Source organism: Brassica napus, chromosome C7, assembly GCF_020379485.1.
Source record: "Brassica napus cultivar Da-Ae chromosome C7, Da-Ae, whole genome shotgun sequence".
Lineage (NCBI taxonomy): Eukaryota > Viridiplantae > Streptophyta > Magnoliopsida > Brassicales > Brassicaceae > Brassica > Brassica napus.
In genome coordinates, this window is record NC_063450.1 from 25,650,686 (window position 1) to 25,668,641 (window position 17,956).

Sequence of the window (17,956 nt, forward strand, 5' to 3'; positions counted from 1 at the left end):
ATACCCAAATCGAAAAACACTAAAACCCTAACCCTAGCCGGCGATCCGACGAACCATAAACCCCGATCGCGTCTCTTGTTCCCGCATCTGTTCCAGCTCGCGTCCCCGATCAGCTTCAGCCCAAGGCGTTCCTGATCCTAACTCAGACGTTCGCGACCCGAGAGCAGCTCCAGCACGCGACCTCTTCCTCGTTCGCGACAGCATCAGACAGCTCGCGTCCGACGATCAAGGCGTTCCCGATCAAGCAACAAAGGACGTCTGCGACCCAATAGAAGCGACTCGATCCATTCCAGCTCGCGTCCCGTTCGTTTCCAGCTCGTGGCCCAACTCCTTTGGTGGTCCGATTCAACAATCATCTAAGGTTAAAAGGTAATTCAAAACCTAAGAACCCATAATCGAACATGGATTGATTGATAAAGAATGAAACTCTAAAACCCTAATCTTTATGAATCAAAACCATAGGGTAATAGATCAAAATCCTAATTGAGTAAAACGAAGCTCTAAAAATTCGATACCCCAAACCCTAAATCATGTTCCTATATGATTAAAACCCCAAATCGGTTTTTACAAGTTAAAATCCGATAAACCCTAACCCTATATCTATAAACCCTAAATAATATAAGTATCAGAATTAATTATACTATAATTATCAAATCACATATTAAAACCCTAATTGAATATTTTGAAATCAGAACTGTTTTCGGTTTTGATCATTGAGGTTTTAAATATGATTGAATCTGATGCTATGTTGCTAGAATTGTTTGACCGTTAAATTGATAGATTTATTTTCTCATCCTGCTTGGTTAATTGTTCATCTGATTTAAAATTGTTTAAACCGACCAGCCTATTAAAACATTGATTGAATCTGATAGGTTGCTAGCTTGCTTTGCTTATATAATCCGATAGGTTGATAGATTGATTGAGGTTTACTTGTTTAAAATCCGAATGATCTGATTGCATGATTCTTGAGGTTTAATATCATCTGCTAGGATTGATAGTTTTGTAATCTAATCTGTTTTAAATCGAAACCCTAAATAATCCGTATGATAGATTATATTGATCTGATTTGGATATCTTTGAGAATTGAGAATCCGTATGCTAGGTTGATAGATTCATGATAAAATCTAATGTCTTGAGGTTTAAGATTGTATGCTAAGTTCGATTAAATTGATTGGTCTGATTATATGTTTTTGAGGTTTGATAAATTCGGATACTAGATAAATTATTTACACATGGTTTATGCTAAATACCAATCAGCCTTGAAACTTATTCATTGAAATTCATGCTTGAAATCTATATTCTAGTATTGCTAAAATCAGCCTTGAAACTGATTCATTGAAATTCATGCTTTAAATCTATATTCTAGTATTGCTAAAATCAGCCTTGAAACTGATTGAATGATTAATAAATCTTTTTACTAGTCTTGCTAAAATCTATTGATTGTTAAACCCTAATTGCATGACTAATTGAATCCATTTTTGCTAGTCTTGATAAACCATAATATTATGAGCACATAGAAATAGTATTGCTGAGACTTGCTATAAATTGATTGATTGATTAAATGTCTTTAAGATTGATAGTCTCGTTGTCCTCACAAGATTGAAATCCGAATTGATTGTTTTTAAGAGTAAGGCCGCATGAAAATTATACCTAAATATTGAGTGATAGATGATTTGAGATGTCGAAAATCAACCTGGATTTTGCTGCCCTAAATCTCTGTGGAGATAATTATTTACGGTGGGCATTGAATACAAAGATTATCCTAAAGTCAAAAAGACTTGGTAAATGTATCATAGAAGGCAATAATGCCAATGAGAAAGATTGATACATAGCAATATTAATTATTAGCCATCATCTTATTAAGAGTCTCAAAGATCAGTATCTGACTATAGAGAATCCTCTAGACCTTTGGACAGAGTTAAAAATCGAGATATGATCACCAAAGAACGGTGTTATTACCAAAGTCCCTATTTGATTGGAGGAATCCCAGAATCCATGACTATAAGTCCGTGGATGAGTCTATTGCTAGCTGGGCAAAATAATGGAAAACTGATGAGAAACAGTGAATTGAGACCTCCTGGATTAACCCATTACCTGATACCAATAAGGCCGCAGAAGAAAAAAAGCTAACCACGTCCAGAATGATAGACCACACGGTCATGGCCGTGGAGGGTGGAAAGGACGTGGCCATGGCCACTATAACACATTTGGCCGTGGGAATCACTATGGCAGAGGCCGTGGGTATCAACCCAATTTGAGCCATGGTCAAGGCAGTGGCCGTGGTATATCCTTTAAACCACAAAGCTCGACCAAATCAGTGTGCCATAGATGTGGAATTGGGAACCATTGGGCTTAAATATGAAAGACTCCCAAACATTTTTGTGAACTCTATCAAATAGAGTCTGAAAGGGAAGAATCCTGAAACCCACTTGGTCTATAAAGATGGTGAAAATAATTTCGAACATGATCAAGATGATCTTATGGAATATAAGACTTATGATTGCCTAAAAGAATCTAGTTGATAATATGATTTCGACATCAAACTTGTGTGATTGCTTTGCTAGTATGCTTTCTCTGATTTTTATCTCTTTGAATTTATTTCTATTACATTGTCTGCTTAGATTAAATGAATGAATGATTTTTCTATATGAGTACACTGAAAAACGTCAATATAAGTATTAAAGCAGGTATCGCCAGTCTGAAAGAAGACTATGGCTAGGCTAATATATTATTGCCTAAGGGTATGCATCTAGAAATCAGTGATGCCTTATATTCACCCAGCTCTAAGACCAAGAGCAGCCTATTGAGTTTTAAAGATATAAGAATGAATGGTTTCCATATTGAAACAATGAGCGAAGGAAACAAAGAGTTCCTTCAGATATATGTATAAAATCGCCCAAGGCCATAATAAGTCCTAAAGACTATTCTTGCATTCTCTACTGACCTAGACTATGCATAGATTAGTATGATAGAGGCTAAAATCCTGCGAAAATATACACTTTATGGCACGACCGGATTGGCCATCCTGGTCCAAACATGATGCAAAAATTGATATTCAAAAGGCACACATTAAAATATAAGAAGATTTATCCCAAAGAATCTCACGTGTGTAGCATGTACACAAGGAAAACTCATTAGGCCATCACCAGTAAAACGGCTACGAGCCTCTTTTTCATAAATAAAGACTATATGTCTAGATAATACTGGTGAATACATGTCCCAAGCGTTTAAATGATTATGGTATGTCCATGGGGGTAAGTGTGGACAATTCTGTGATACATGTCCATACCAAGAACGGCTTGGCCAAAATCTTTTAAAACGCAAATTGCTGATTGATAGACCATAACTTATGAGATCAAAACTCCATTCACAGCTTGGGCCACACGAAATTTACATGCACCTAAGTTAATACGCATCAGGCCATTTAGTGAGCATAGATATCCCCTATCACAATTATTAACGGGTCAAGAGCCAGACATACCCCATCATAAGACATTTGGATGTGATGTCTATGTACTAATTGCTCCACCACAGAGAACTAAGATGGGACCTCAAAAGGAGGATGGATATATATGTTGGATATGATTCTCCCACAATAATAAAGTACCTTGAGCCAACTATGGGTGATTATATTTGAGGCCAGGTACACGGATTATTTTAAGACCAGGAGGAGAAAAATAATAAAACTGGTAAAAGAATGGTAAAATAAATATAATGGAATCAACCATCAATGTCTTGGCAAGATCCTCGGACTAAAGAATGTGAAATAGACGTCCAAAGATTATACATTTACAAAGCTAGCTAATCAAATGCCAGACACATTTGCTGACCCGAAAAAGAATGACTAAGTCATATATAAACCAGCTTGTAAAGCACCAACGAATTTGATGTCCAAGAAGAGACACAGTCAAGTTGCTACAGAGTCTAGACAACGTATGAAACGTGGTAGACCAAATAGTTTCCAAAAGATAAGAATCCTCGGAAACAAAAGAAAGGTGCAGAGAATGATAATCCAAATCCAAATCCGGGGTTACTAAGGAAACCATCTCAAACATGGAGATAAGGCCGGCCGACTCTAAGGTACATGTACCAAACAATGTAGCTTGGGACGCCAAGCTGGAAAGTATTAAAGGTCCTGATAATAATGAATCTCAATCGATTATATCATGTCTGGAACATAATAGAACCAATAAGGAATGTCGACATAAGATGATTTATTTGCATAGAAGGTAGCACTTGAATTTATGAATATAAGCGAGGATCATGAACCCTTGTCAATATAAGAGTGCGCACTCGTAGAACATATTGGATTGAATGGAAACGTGGGGTTAAATAGTTTAAGGAAGAAAGGTGTATTTGACCATATGATTAAGACGCCATATGATGTTAAAATCAGTGGATATAAATGGGTCTAGTGAGAAATAGAAATCGTGAGATATAAAGCTGATGTTGCACAAGGATTCTCACAAAGACCAGTAATAGATTATGAGGAGACATACTCACATGTGGTGGATGCAACTACTTTTAGATTTCTCATAAGTCTGGCTATATAAGAGAGAAAATTAGACTTACAGCAAGTTGATGTAGTGACTGCATATTTATATGGTCCACTGGATAATGAAAGTACTAAAGGGTATTGAGCTGAAAGTACAACAAGTTCTCGAGAAGAATATTGATAATCATCAAAGTATATGATCTGAATATCCTAGGAACCTCTGGATACAATTTCCCAAACAGTTGAATATCTCAAGAAAGAGTTTGAGACGAAAGATCTTGGAAAACAAAATTTTATTTGGAATTACAGCTTGAGTACATTAACAATGAAATCCTTGTGCATCAAATAGTACATACGGAAAAGAGTACTCAAGAGATTTAATATGGACCAGTCTCACCCATTATCTAGTATATGGGCGTGAGATCACTTGTTTTGGACACTGATCCATTTAGTCCAAAGGTGGACGATAAAGAAATCCATTTAGTCATAAGAAGGACGATGAAGAAGCCTTTGCTTTTGGTTTATTTTATACTAACCAGCCCAAAGAGCGGTTATTTGGTTTTGTTGATTTGTTTTCAGACATGTTATGTTTTACACATGGTGGTACACGCATATCACAACAACATCATCCAAGATTTCGTGTGTGTGTATTTGAGGTCGATGACTCAATATGTTCGATCAGATTGTGGCATGGCCGATGGTAAAGAACAACCAACTATCATGTTCGAGGACGAATCATATTATGCCCAAGATCTTCATCACCCACAGATTGCATAAAATTGGAGAGGTCCAAGAGACCTTCAGTAATGTCCAAATCAGAGGGATAATGTGTGTTGTACTCTTTTTCCTTCACCATGGTTTTGTCTCAATTGGGTTTTTCTGGTAAGGTTTTAATGATGCAATATTAAAACACATTACAAGCTCTAAATGGTTATATCATCCAAGGAGGAGTGTTATTAACCAGATTGTGGATGACTCATAACCAAGAAATTATGATTTGTAATCTTTTCATTTATCTATAACGGTGTAATCTCCTATATAAGGAACCTCTATGTTATGAATAAAGATAGACTTTTCCGTTACTTTTATAACATTATTATCTTTTTATATTTATCTTTCTTACAGTAGTCATTTAAACAAGTAACAACTGAACAAGTCTAAATCTTCAGTTCTGTTCGGTTCTAAGGTCATAGCGTCCACAAAAACCGATCTGAAAAGATCACTCAATATTAACAACGAAGGAGGAATGGGAATGTACCTGGGAATGCCGGAAAAGATTTGTGGATCAAAGAAACAAGTTTTTTCTTTCGTTCAAGAGAGGATGAATGGAAAGATCAACTCTTGGTCAGGTAAACTATTATCAAAGGGTGGTAAAGAGGTGCAAATCAAATCAGTGGCCCAGTCAGTACCGACTTATGTGATGTCGTGTTACTTGATACCTTTAGAGATCTGTAACAAACTATCCGCCGCAGTGGCGCGTTTCTGGTGGAGTACAAGCAATAACAATCGGGGGATGCATTGGGTGGCATGGGACAAAATCTGTGTACCAGTAGAGGAAGGAGGCTTGGGCTTCCGAGATTTCCGAGAATTCAACCTGGCCCTTCTCGCTAAACAAGTATGGCGTCTGCTTACACATCCCGAGTCCCTTCTAGCAAGGGTTCTTAAAGGTAGATACTACAGACACTCGAATCCACTTGTAATAGGTAAAGCAAATTCCCCATCTTTTGGGTGGAACAGCTTGATGGCAGCTAGACCGATTCTCATCGGTGGAATCAAGAGGACGATAGGAACAGGGGCAGACACGAAAGTTTGGGAAGACGCATGGATCCCTACGGAACCTGCTCGCGCGGCGAAACCAAAGACAGTGATCATGGATACTGATCTTAAAGTCCACCACCTTATTGATGTCGACAAGGCTGAATGGAATGTTGGCGTTATAAATGAATTTATTGCTGCCGATGATGTATCTCGTATTCTCACACTTAGGATCAGCAAAACGGGACGCAAGGACGGCTACAGCTGGAAGCATACAAAGTCGGGGGTATACACAGTGAGGTCTGGGTACACCATTGCAGTTGAACAACGGAAAAAGCTGCGTGGGGACATAAGCCTGGGACCGAGTTGCAATGGTTTAAAGAAGAAGGTTTGGAGACTTAAGGCGCCGCGGAAAATCAAGCATTTTCTGTGGCAAGCTCTGTCTGGATATGTCGCCTCAGCGAGCAAGCTAAAAGAAAGACATTGCGGTAACGACTCGGTCTGTCAACGCTGTGGTGCGGAGAATGAAACGATTAACCATATCATCTTTGAATGCCCGCCAGCGATTCAAAGTTGGGCATTATCGACAGTCCCGACGTCTCCGGGGGTCTTCCCGAGTTCCTCAATCTTTGTTAACTTTGATATGCTACTGAATTTGCAAACAGATCCTAGCAGAGCTGAGAGCACGGCCTTCTTTCCATGGTTGATCTGGTACTTATGGAAGGCACGAAACGATAAATGTTTTAATAACAAGGATACATCACCTGTGGATACCCTGCAACTAGCGGTTTCGGAAGCTACAACATGGAAGCTAGCGCAGATCCTGCCGGACATCTTGGAAGCAGCAGACGACGGGAATGAGAGGATAGCGGAAGTGGAGGAACAAGAAAGGGTGGGACGATGGAGATGCCAGCTCGACGCGTCTTGGGTCCTAGAAGATACTGGAGTGGGGCTGAGTTTTATTGTGTTCGATGGCGACATGGAGGTAATGCGAGGGCAAAGGAAACTAATCAACGTCCCATCCCCACTACATGCGGAAGCGGAGAGTTTAGTGTGGGCTATGGAGGAGCTTAGTAGCCGTGGGTTCCAGCAGGTACGCTTGGAATCAGACTGTCAACAGCTGGTACACATCATCAACTTCTCTAAGAAGTGGCCAGCACTTGATCCAGAGCTTGATGCCATTGAGGCACTGAGAACTTCTTTTATTTCCTTTTCGCTGAGTTTTATACCTCGTTCTTTGAACTTCCGTGCGGATGCTCTTGCAAAAGAGGCCCGATCACGTGATTTACACTACATGTTGGTTGACAGTATGGTCTCTATTCCGCTAGCTCACGAGGCTAGTACGATAGGACCGGTTTAAGTTTGAAATAAAGCTTTTGATGACAAAAAAAAAAAAATTTAAACAAGTTATCAAGTAATTACAAGAAAGAGATGAGTTTTTACAACGCGACACATCTAAAGAAAACATAAACTTACAAGAGTCTACTAGCAACAACCCTATGTGTTTTTTTCACCTGTTTTCATTTTGATAATTTCCAACGGACATAAATTTGGCAATCGCACCAATAATATATTTTGACGAGGGCTTTCTGTTTTAAGACGACAAAGATTGAGATTTATTAAAACAAAATCAAGATACTTTAATCAATTATAATCAAAAGTATTGTGAGAATGCATCTAAGAAATTGATAAAGATTTTTGACTGTGTGATAGAAAAGGAAAAATGAATTTATAAATTTATTAAACCGTATATTTGGGACCAATCTATCAGTCCACCAAATAGAACTAAAAACCAGCTATTTCTTGTGGAGATATATTAATTTCCTTTTTTCTAAAAATATCTTCGATCTTACACTTCTTCCGAGGTGTTCAGTGTACTAAAAGTCAGCTATTTCTTGTGGAGATATATTAATTTCTTTTTTTCTAAAAAAATCTTCGATCTTACATTTCTTCCGAGGTGTTCTACTATCCAACCGCTGTTCAGTGTATTAAACTTAACCACTGTTCATTAAAACATTCTGATGTCCACTATTCAATGTTTTATGGCAGCCATAAGCTATGGACAATTTCTTTTGCTAGAAACGTAAATAGTAAATGAACAGAAGACTACAAGTGTTGACTTGAAGTCTAAGATGCTTTAAGAAGTCAATTTACTTGTACAAACCCAAAAAAATATTTTTAAAAACTTGAAGAAGTATAATAGGACTAATCTAGTAAAGTAGATTGATTAGTGCTAACACAACTGATGTGATTCTAAGCACTAAACTTTAGGAGCTTAAGTGGATTTGAGCTACGGATTCATAAGCTATGCACAATTAAGAACGATCATAAGAGTTAATGAGCCCACAATCACAGGCCTTCATTCAGCGGTACGCTCCGAACGGGACATTCCGAATATTTCGCCGACTTTTTTTTCTTTGTATTATGTACCACTAAGACGTTACTCGCTAGTAAAGCTGGGTTCGCGGATCAACCCGCCCCGCCCGCTCCGCCAACCCGCGGAACGACTCATTTTTTTCACTCAAAACTTCGATCCGCAAGACCCGCAAAGAAAGATTCACATACTCGCATCCGCTCCGTCCAAGTTTGCGGGTAATCCGCGGGTAATATAAATTTTAATAAAATAATTATTTTAATTATATTTTAATTATATAATACTTATTTTTCTAATAAAATAATTAAATTATATATTATTTTCTGAATTTATAGTATTTTATATATTTTTTACTAAAATATATATATTATTTTTTGAATTTTATTTTATTTATTTGCGGATTAACGGGTACCCGCGATTCAAAATCGACCGATCCGCACCCATCCGGCGTAGAATCGACTCGATCCGCACCCGTACCCGCGGGTAAAAACTAAAATTTCCAGTTCTACTCGCTAGGCCCAACCTGGATAATTGCAAACAAGCTTTTTAATTTCCTCATATATAATCAAAGGACAGAACTTAGGTTCACCCCACTCTTTAGGATCAATCAAAGTAACAGATAGATTTTTAATTAAAAAATATTAAATTAAATAAAAAATAGCTACAAAAAATAAAAACGCTAATTTTAACGACGCTAACGCTTCCAGCTAAACCCTAAACCCTAAATCTTAAATTTTAAACCCTATATCCTAAATTCTAAACCCAAATCCAAACCCCTAAACTCAAACCCTATACCCTAAACCCTAATCCTAGACCCTAAACCCAAATTATATACCCTAAACCCAAAAACAAGACTATAAACCTGAACTCTATACTCTAAACCCAAGTCCTAAACCTTAAACCCAAACCGTAAACCTTAAACCCAAATTATATACCCTAAACCCAAAACCTTAACCATAAATCCAAAAATTTAAATCCTAAACCCAAACCGTAAATCCTAACCCAAAACCTATACCCTAAACCCGAATCCTAAACCCGAATCCTAGACCCCAAACCCAAACGGTAAGCCCTAAGCCCAAACCCCAAACTTAGATGCTATAGGGTTTGGGTTAAGGTTTACGGTTTGGGTTTAGGGTCTAAGACTTGAGTTTAGAGTATAGAGTTTAGGTTTATAATCTATTTTTTGGGTTTAAGATATATAATTTGGATTTAGGGTCTAGGATTAGGGTTTAGGGTATAGAGTTTGGGTTTAGGGGTTTGGATTTGGGTTTAGAATTTAGGGTATAGGGTTTAGAATTTAAGATTTAGGGTTTAGGGTTTCGCTAGCGGCGTTAGCGTCGTTAAAATTAAAATTTTTATTTTTTTAGTTATTTTTTTATTTAATTTAATGTTTTTTAATTAATAATCTATGTGGCACTTTAATCGGTCCTTAAGAGTGGAGTGAATTCAAAGGTTCATCTTAGGGGTGAACCAAATTTTTGTTCTGAATAACTTGCAAAAATATTTTTTATCTTCCAGCTATCGGCTAACATGAACTGAGTGTCTTATCGCTTCTGGATAATTCGGTAGGTTGCTCGCAGAGCAAATTAGGGGGCCCCAAACGAAATTAAAAAATATACATAATTCATTTAATTTTTTCAAAAAAAAACTAAATTTTAGTTACTTCTTTTAAAATAATTGCAAATTAAAAATAACAATATGAAACCTATTTCTCTCTTTTTAAGAAACCTGGTTCCATAGGTTCGAATCCTGATTATGAAAAAAAAGACCCCACAGAATGGGAGCCCCATACAAATGTTTCAAATGTATCGGGTCAAGCCCGGCTCTGGTTGTTCGGTAAGTCCTATCAAGGCATCATCATAACCATTTTACTCTCTTTTCTGTTGCCAAGTCTCTCAGAGAATTAAAAGCCTTAAATAGAATTCAGTTATGTCCAAAATATAAATTATCAGTAACTTTTTATATTATACGTGCAAGTTATACAGCAAAAAGTTACTAAGATAGATACATGTTTATCATCAGACAACAATTAGTATAGTTCTATCTTTCCACTCTTTGTGTGTGACTGGGAAAAGCTGGAGTAAATAAAAGAAAATATATAAGTAAAAATGGGAGGGAAAATTAAAATGGGAGAGAGAGTAAAGTAAGAGTAAATACTCTTATCTAACTTGAAGTAAAACTGTACGTGTATTCTACTCTATTTTAACAGTAATTAGAAGAAATAGAAAGAAAAAGGTTTTCACTTGATTAGCTCAATATAGGTCGTGATTGGTAACTCAGTGGAGTAGAAGAGACAGAGTGAAGTGGGGTAACAAAGTGGAAAAAAAATATATTAGAGTAAAAAATGATAAAAAGTTGTTGCCCTAGGTTTCATATGGAGCAAATATTTACTCTTAAAAACACTACCCTCTATGTTCCTAAATGCACCATGATTTAAAGAATTTTGATGTTCTAATATATAAGATGTTTTCATTTTTTTAGGTAATTTTTTATTTTATTAAAAACTGCGTAATCAATCATATTTGATAATCTATTTTGTAATTGTTTAAATAATATTAATTTATGATTTTAATGATACTTTCTAAACAAAAAAATGATTTTCTTAATATGCGTATTTTTACCTAAACATTTTATATTTATGAACAAAACGTGTAAAAGGCAAAACTTTAGCGCAACTGAGAGTAAAACATTTTCTTTCATTTTTCATTTCACTGGCTATAAAGAAGCGCAACTCAGCTGAATTTTTTTTTTACTCTCAGATATTTACTCTAATTTGACTTTTCAGTCACATCTATAGAGTAACTCAGCAGATTTTTTTTTTTACTTTACTCTTTTCTCGCCAACAATACCTTTTAGTAAAAGCCTTAGAATGTGATTGAAAAGTAGTGATAGCGATAATAAAGTAGAGTAACAAAATTTTCCGCCTAGTTACTCTTTTTTCAACCAATCAAGCAAAATTGATTTTCTACCCATTTACTCCAAAAGTGATTAAAAGTAGAGTAATCTATTACTCCCATTTTACTCGGAATTTAACTTTTTGTGTTCCTCCATTTTTCACCTATTTATTTCTATTACTTTTACTCCACCAAATACAAAACAGTTATACAATATCCGTGATACAAACACAGTAAAAAATTAATAGTAAAATATACCAGTCCAAAACAAAATGATCAAAAACATTTCTGGATTGAAATCAAAATGATTATGAACGATTGAAAATACACAAAATGATCAACAATGATCCTACCCACATTGAAGTTTTTTTTTAAACTATTTTGCTATACAGTACGTGAAAACTCAATTTTGATTGTGTCAGTTTTTTTCCATTTTACCGTATGTATCAAATTATATAAATTGTAAATCTATTAAGAAAAATATTTTAGTAACTTCATAAACAGAAAAATAGACATTTAAATTTTCAACTATTTGAAATCAACAAGTTTAATACTGAAGTATTGCTCGCACGATTTTATTCTCCAACTAACAGTTGACTTGTTAAATCATTGACCAAAAAAGTCAACCGTTAAATCATAAATAACTCTCGTTTGTTTCATATTAATTATCCTCCCCCACTGAACCTGGCAAACTTAAAATCTTCAAATTCAAATTTTAATTTTGAGTGAAGACTAAAGATAATGAGACTTTGGTGAAGATGAAATGTAAGTTTTATTATCTTTCTCTCTTAAGATTCAACGTTACAAGAGATTGCATATTTATACGAGAGAGTGAAAGCCCTAATGACTGAGACACATGTCATCATCTATGTCAGATGCTAAATCAAGGGCTGAGAAGGGATTTGACAGCTTGATTTGGAACGCTCCCTTTGCCGTACTGCTAGCTGTCACCGTTCTGTCTTGTACCTTGCTTTTGGCTGAGACAGATGACCGTTGCTGACTGAGATACACATGCACATTAGTGGGCTCTACTGTTGTCTTGTTGAGCTCCTGATGGGCCTGATCATCATCAGAATACATCTTGGCTTTTCACTTCCCTTCTCTACTCAAAGGTACACGTCTATGTTCTGTTTGAACTGGCCTTTGTTCTGTTTGAACTGGTTCCGGTGTGATTGCTCTAATACCCCCCTTAAACTTTGTGTAGGTGGATCATCGACACCAAGTTTGTAACGGAGAGACTGAAAGGCTTCCGCATGTAAAGATTTGGTGAAGATGTCTGCTAGTTGCAGTCTAGCTGGGACATGCTTGACCACCAAGACACCGAGAGCGACTCGTTCTCACATAATGCCAGTCTATCTCAAAGTGCTTGGATCGTTTGTGGTAAGCTTGATTGGCTGTGAGATGCACTGAAGATATGCTATCACAATAGAGCTCTGGAGTAATTGGTTGCGGAATGCCTAGTTCTCGGAGGACATGACATATCTAAGCAAGCTTAGTAGCCGTTTCAGACAGTGAGCGATACTCTGCTTCAGTTGAGCTATGTGAGATGGTAGGCTGCTTTTGAGATGCCCACGAGATCAGATTGGAACCAAGAAAAGTACAGAAGCCTCCAGTTGATCTTCTGGTAGATGAGCAACCACCCCAATCACTGTCACTATATGCTCTGAGAGTGAAGTCAGTGTCATGAGTGAAGTTTATTCCCATCGGTAGAGTACCTTTCAGATAACGCAGAATGCGCTTCAACATATTGAAGTTTGACAAGGAGGGAAAGTGCATCTTTTGGCACACATAGTTTACGGCGAATTGGATATCAGGCCTAGTCAGTGTCAGATATTGCAGCTTGCCATCCAAGCTTCTGAAGTAGGTTGGGTTGGAGAAGCGAGGCTCCTTGTCTTTTTCTTCATCAGTAAGCGTGTTGAGCTTTTGTGGGAGTGGAGTGGCTACAGGAGTACAATCACTCATAGATGCTACAACCAGGATATCTTTTGCGTATTGTTGCTGACTGAGGAATAACCCATTAGCATGGAAAGTGGCTTGAATGCCTAAGAAGTAGTGCATTTGACCGAGGTCTTTCATCTTGAATTGCTTGTTGAGTTCATCAAGAAGTTTGATCAAGACGTAGGAGCTGTTTCCAATGATTAACATGTCATCCACATATAGAAGAAGCATGATCAGGTCTTTACCTCGTGAGTAGATGAAAAGTGAGGGGTCTTTGAGGCTACAGAGGAAGCCAAACTCCAACAAGTAGGTCCTGAATTTATCAAACCAAGCGCGTGAAGATTGTTTCAGACCGTAAAGAGCTTTATGAAGCCGGCAAACATGATTTGGTTTGGACTTATCTACAAACCCTGCAGGCTGCTTCATGTATACAACTTCAGTGAGATCGCCGTGTAAGAAGGCGTTTTTAACGTCCATCTGTTTGACATCCCATTTCATAACTGCTGCAGTATGAAGGACCATTTTGACCGTTGCTGATCTGACTACATGCCTGTATGTTTCAAGATAATCAATGCCTTCAGTTTGATCATAGCCTTTGGCAACGAGACGTGATCACAGAGACTTGTAGGTGCCATCAGCGTTGAGTTTGACACGATGCACCCATCTGCATCCTAATATGTTCATGTCTAGAGTAGCAGGCTCTAGCGACCAAGTACCAGTGTCTTGACAGTTGCCTATTTCTTCAGACATGAAATTGTTCCAGCCAGGGTGTTTAAGTGCTTCAGTTATCGTACGAGGCAGAGGGTAAGACGCCTTTTAGGTAAGAAGGCAGTAACGAGGGTTGGGTTTTGTGATGTCAGCTTTCGCCCTTGTGATCATAGGATGTGTTGATGTTGGGATTTGTTGAGCTGATGCTTCTGGCCTACTATGTGATGTAGTAGAGCTGTTGCCTATAGAAACATGATCTAAGCCTGATGCACACCCATAACTCTCTACATCACACGCAGTAGAAGAATCAAAATCAGAAACCTTTGTTGATGAAGATAGCGGAGTGGTGATCCTTGTAGGCGAATGCACTGGCGTAGTGGAGATAGTAGAAGAAGATGGAAGTGGTGGGAAATCCTTTGGAGTAACTAGTTGTTGTGGAGTCATTGACACTCTAAGAGGAGGTCTAGTCTCTTGAGGCTTCGTTGGAGGCCTAATCTCCTGAGGTGGTCTAGTCTGAAAACTTTAATATCATGCTTTCATTAATGGAGATGGGCTAGTACGCTGAAGATGAGCAAACTCTCTTGAGAATGGGAAGCTCTGTTCGTTAAAGATTACATGCCATGAGATGTAGACTCGACCTGTTGTGGGAAGAAGACAGCGGTAGCCTTTCTAGCGCTCATTGTAGCCTAAGAAGATACACTTCAATGACCGTGGATCAAGCTTGGAGGAGCCGTAGTCACGAAGCATAGGGTAACATGCACAACCAAAGACCCGGAGAGCTCTGTAGTCAGGAGATGATCCATGAAGAAGCTCATACGGACTTTTTCAATTAGATAAGGCAGTGTGAGGAAGGAGATTACTCAGAAAATTCGCAGTAAAGAAGGCCTCTACCCAGTAGCGTTGAGGGACTTTACTGTGGAACAGAAGAGAGAGTCCCTGTTCTGTTATCTGACAGTGTTTTCTCTCAGACAGACCGTTTTGCTGAGGTGTGTGAGGGCAAGAGATGTACTGTTGGATTCCTTGAGACTGAAGGTGGTTCAAGAATTGGGTACTTATAAACTCACCGCCTCAATCGCGTTGAAAGGTACCAATTGAAGCATTAAATTGATTTTGGACCAGTGACTAGAACTTGAGAAATATAGCAAAGAAATCTGATTTATGCTTCAAAGGAAATAACTAATAGTATCTAGAGTAGTTGTCTATAAAGACTACATAATATCTAAACCCTTGGACTGACAAAATAGATGAAGGTCCCAATAAATCACAGTGAAGTCTCTCCAATGGTCTTGAAGCAACAAAGGAGGATGCTGTGAAAGGTAATCTTGAACTCTTCGCCATTTGACAAGCTTCAGAAAAGGGCTTGACACGTTTATTGATGTAAATAGACTTACAAGCTGAAAGTTGTTGCATAACTTAATAGTTTGGATGTCCCAACCTCTGGTGCCAGACTTCATCAGTTGCAGCAATCTGACGAGTAGAGTAAAACACCTGAGGCGAGGATTCAGATAGCTTGTAGAGGCCGTTACTGTTGCTTCCCTGAAGAAGAAGCTGCTTGGTGGCCTTATCATAGATACAAACATCATCACATTCAAACACAAACACACAAGGATAATCTGAGGTTGCCTTTGAAACTGAGATAAGTGATTTCGCCATATCCGAGCATACCAATACATTAGTAAGAGGAATGTTACCTGAGGAGGTAGCAAGCGAGGTGGAGCCAGTGTGAGTGATAGGAAGGAAGTCTCCATTACCTACCATCACAGATTCAGAGCCGTTGTACACTTGAGCTTGCTGGAGATGGCGAGGAGAGTTGGTAACATGAGTAGTTGCACCAGAATCTGAGAACCACTCATGGCCAGAGCTGTTGGTAACGTCTGTGATGCGGAGCGCAGCTAAGGCCTGAGGCATTTCGTCAAGCTGGTAACTGTTGTCAAACCTATGCCAACAACGTAGTGCGGGATGGCCTGGTTTACCACAGATTTGGCATATGGGACGTGAATCAGATTCAGAAGAGACCGAGGATTGAGAGGATGAAGCAACAAGTTAATGAAAACTCCTGCTTCTGGTGGAGTAAGAGTACTGACCACGGCCTCTACTTCTGTTGCGCTGAAAGTTTCCTCTGCTTCTGTTGGAGTAAAACGCCAAATGCGGAGTGATAGCTGACTGATCTGTGTAGCTTTTGAGATGATCATCAAAGCTAGTCAGGCGAGGAACGACGTCATCAAAGGCAGGAGAGGGATCTGAGTCTGTGGAGCTCTTAATAGATGTCTTGATGGGCTCATAGTCTCGTCCCAAGCCATGAAGAGCTGGAAACACCTTCATGCACTCAGTGACTGGACTTCCAATAGAGGCTAGTTGAGAGCATATAGTCTTTATTTCTTTGAGGTAGTCAGCCATGGGCTTCTCCATCTTGGACACCGTTTGGAGCTTTCGTTGAAGCTCAAAAAGACGAGAGGAGGAGGAGCGGTTGTAGTAGCGAGCAAGAGCCGTCCAGACATCAAAGCATGTAGTGCAGTCTACCACAACACTGAGAATATCTTAAGAAAAGGAACCAAGGAGCCGTGATTTGATAACTTGATCAGTTTGGAACCATTTGGTGGAGTCAGGGTGTGGAGCTTCAGTATCTTATCCGTTGATGCTTGGAACAGTGATAGTAGCAGGAGGGCGTGGCGTCTGACCGGTAACATAACCGAGCAGGCCTTGACCGTTGAGGAAAGCTTCGAACTGGGATTTCCAGAGGATGTAGTTACGTTCGTTTAGAATGACCGTAACACTGTTGGAAATCCTCAGAGAAGGAGGAGTATATATCTCCATAGCCATAACATCAAAGGATGTATCCCTGATGTTCTGATACCATAAAGATAATGAGACTTTGGTGAAGATGAAATGTAAGTTTTATTATTTTTCTTTCTTAAGATTCAACGTTACAAGAGATTGCATATTTATATGAGAGAGTGAAAGCCCTAATGACTGAGACACATGTCATCATCTGTGTCAGATGCTAAATCAAGGGCTGAGAAGGGATTGGACAGCTTGATTTGAAACGCTCATTTTGCCGTACTGCTAGCTGTCACCGTTATGTCTTGTACCTTGCTTTTGGCTGAGACAGATGACCGTTGCTGACTGAGATAGACATGCACATTGGTGAGCTCTACTGTTGTTTTGCTGAGCTCTTGATGGGCATGATCATCATCAGAATACATCTTGGTTTTTCCCTTCTCTTCTCTACTCAAAGGTACACGTCTATGTTCTGTTTGAACTGGTTCCGGTGTGATTGCTCTAATAAAAACGATTTCCGATAAGGACAAAAGTGATTTTCAGTGATCTTCGTTTCTGTGATTGGGCTGAATTTGCTCTCTTATTACCGGTAAAAATCCATGTTCTAAAACGCGGCCGTCTAGCCGCCTAAGCGCCCGTCTAAGCGTTCAGCGGAGGTTGACCGCCACGATTTGGACCTGTTCGGTTCAATTAATCGGAATTCGGTTTAATTGATTTAATTACCAAATTATTGCCGACCAAAATTGATTTGACCCAAAAATTATTAGACTTACACGACAACTTTCGGCCCAAAAAACCGGCCCAATTGTCTTAAATCAAAGTGTGTCATTCTCTATCTATTCATAAGAAGACTCTTAGTGATATTAGTCGATGTGGGACAAATTCAACTGGTTTTAAAATTTTTTTTTTCCAAAGCGCGCTGATAAAAATAAAAGGAAAACTTGCATCACAGCCGAATCGAACCCGATATCTGTTTTAGCACCAAACATGTCACGGACCAGTGGACTAAGTTAC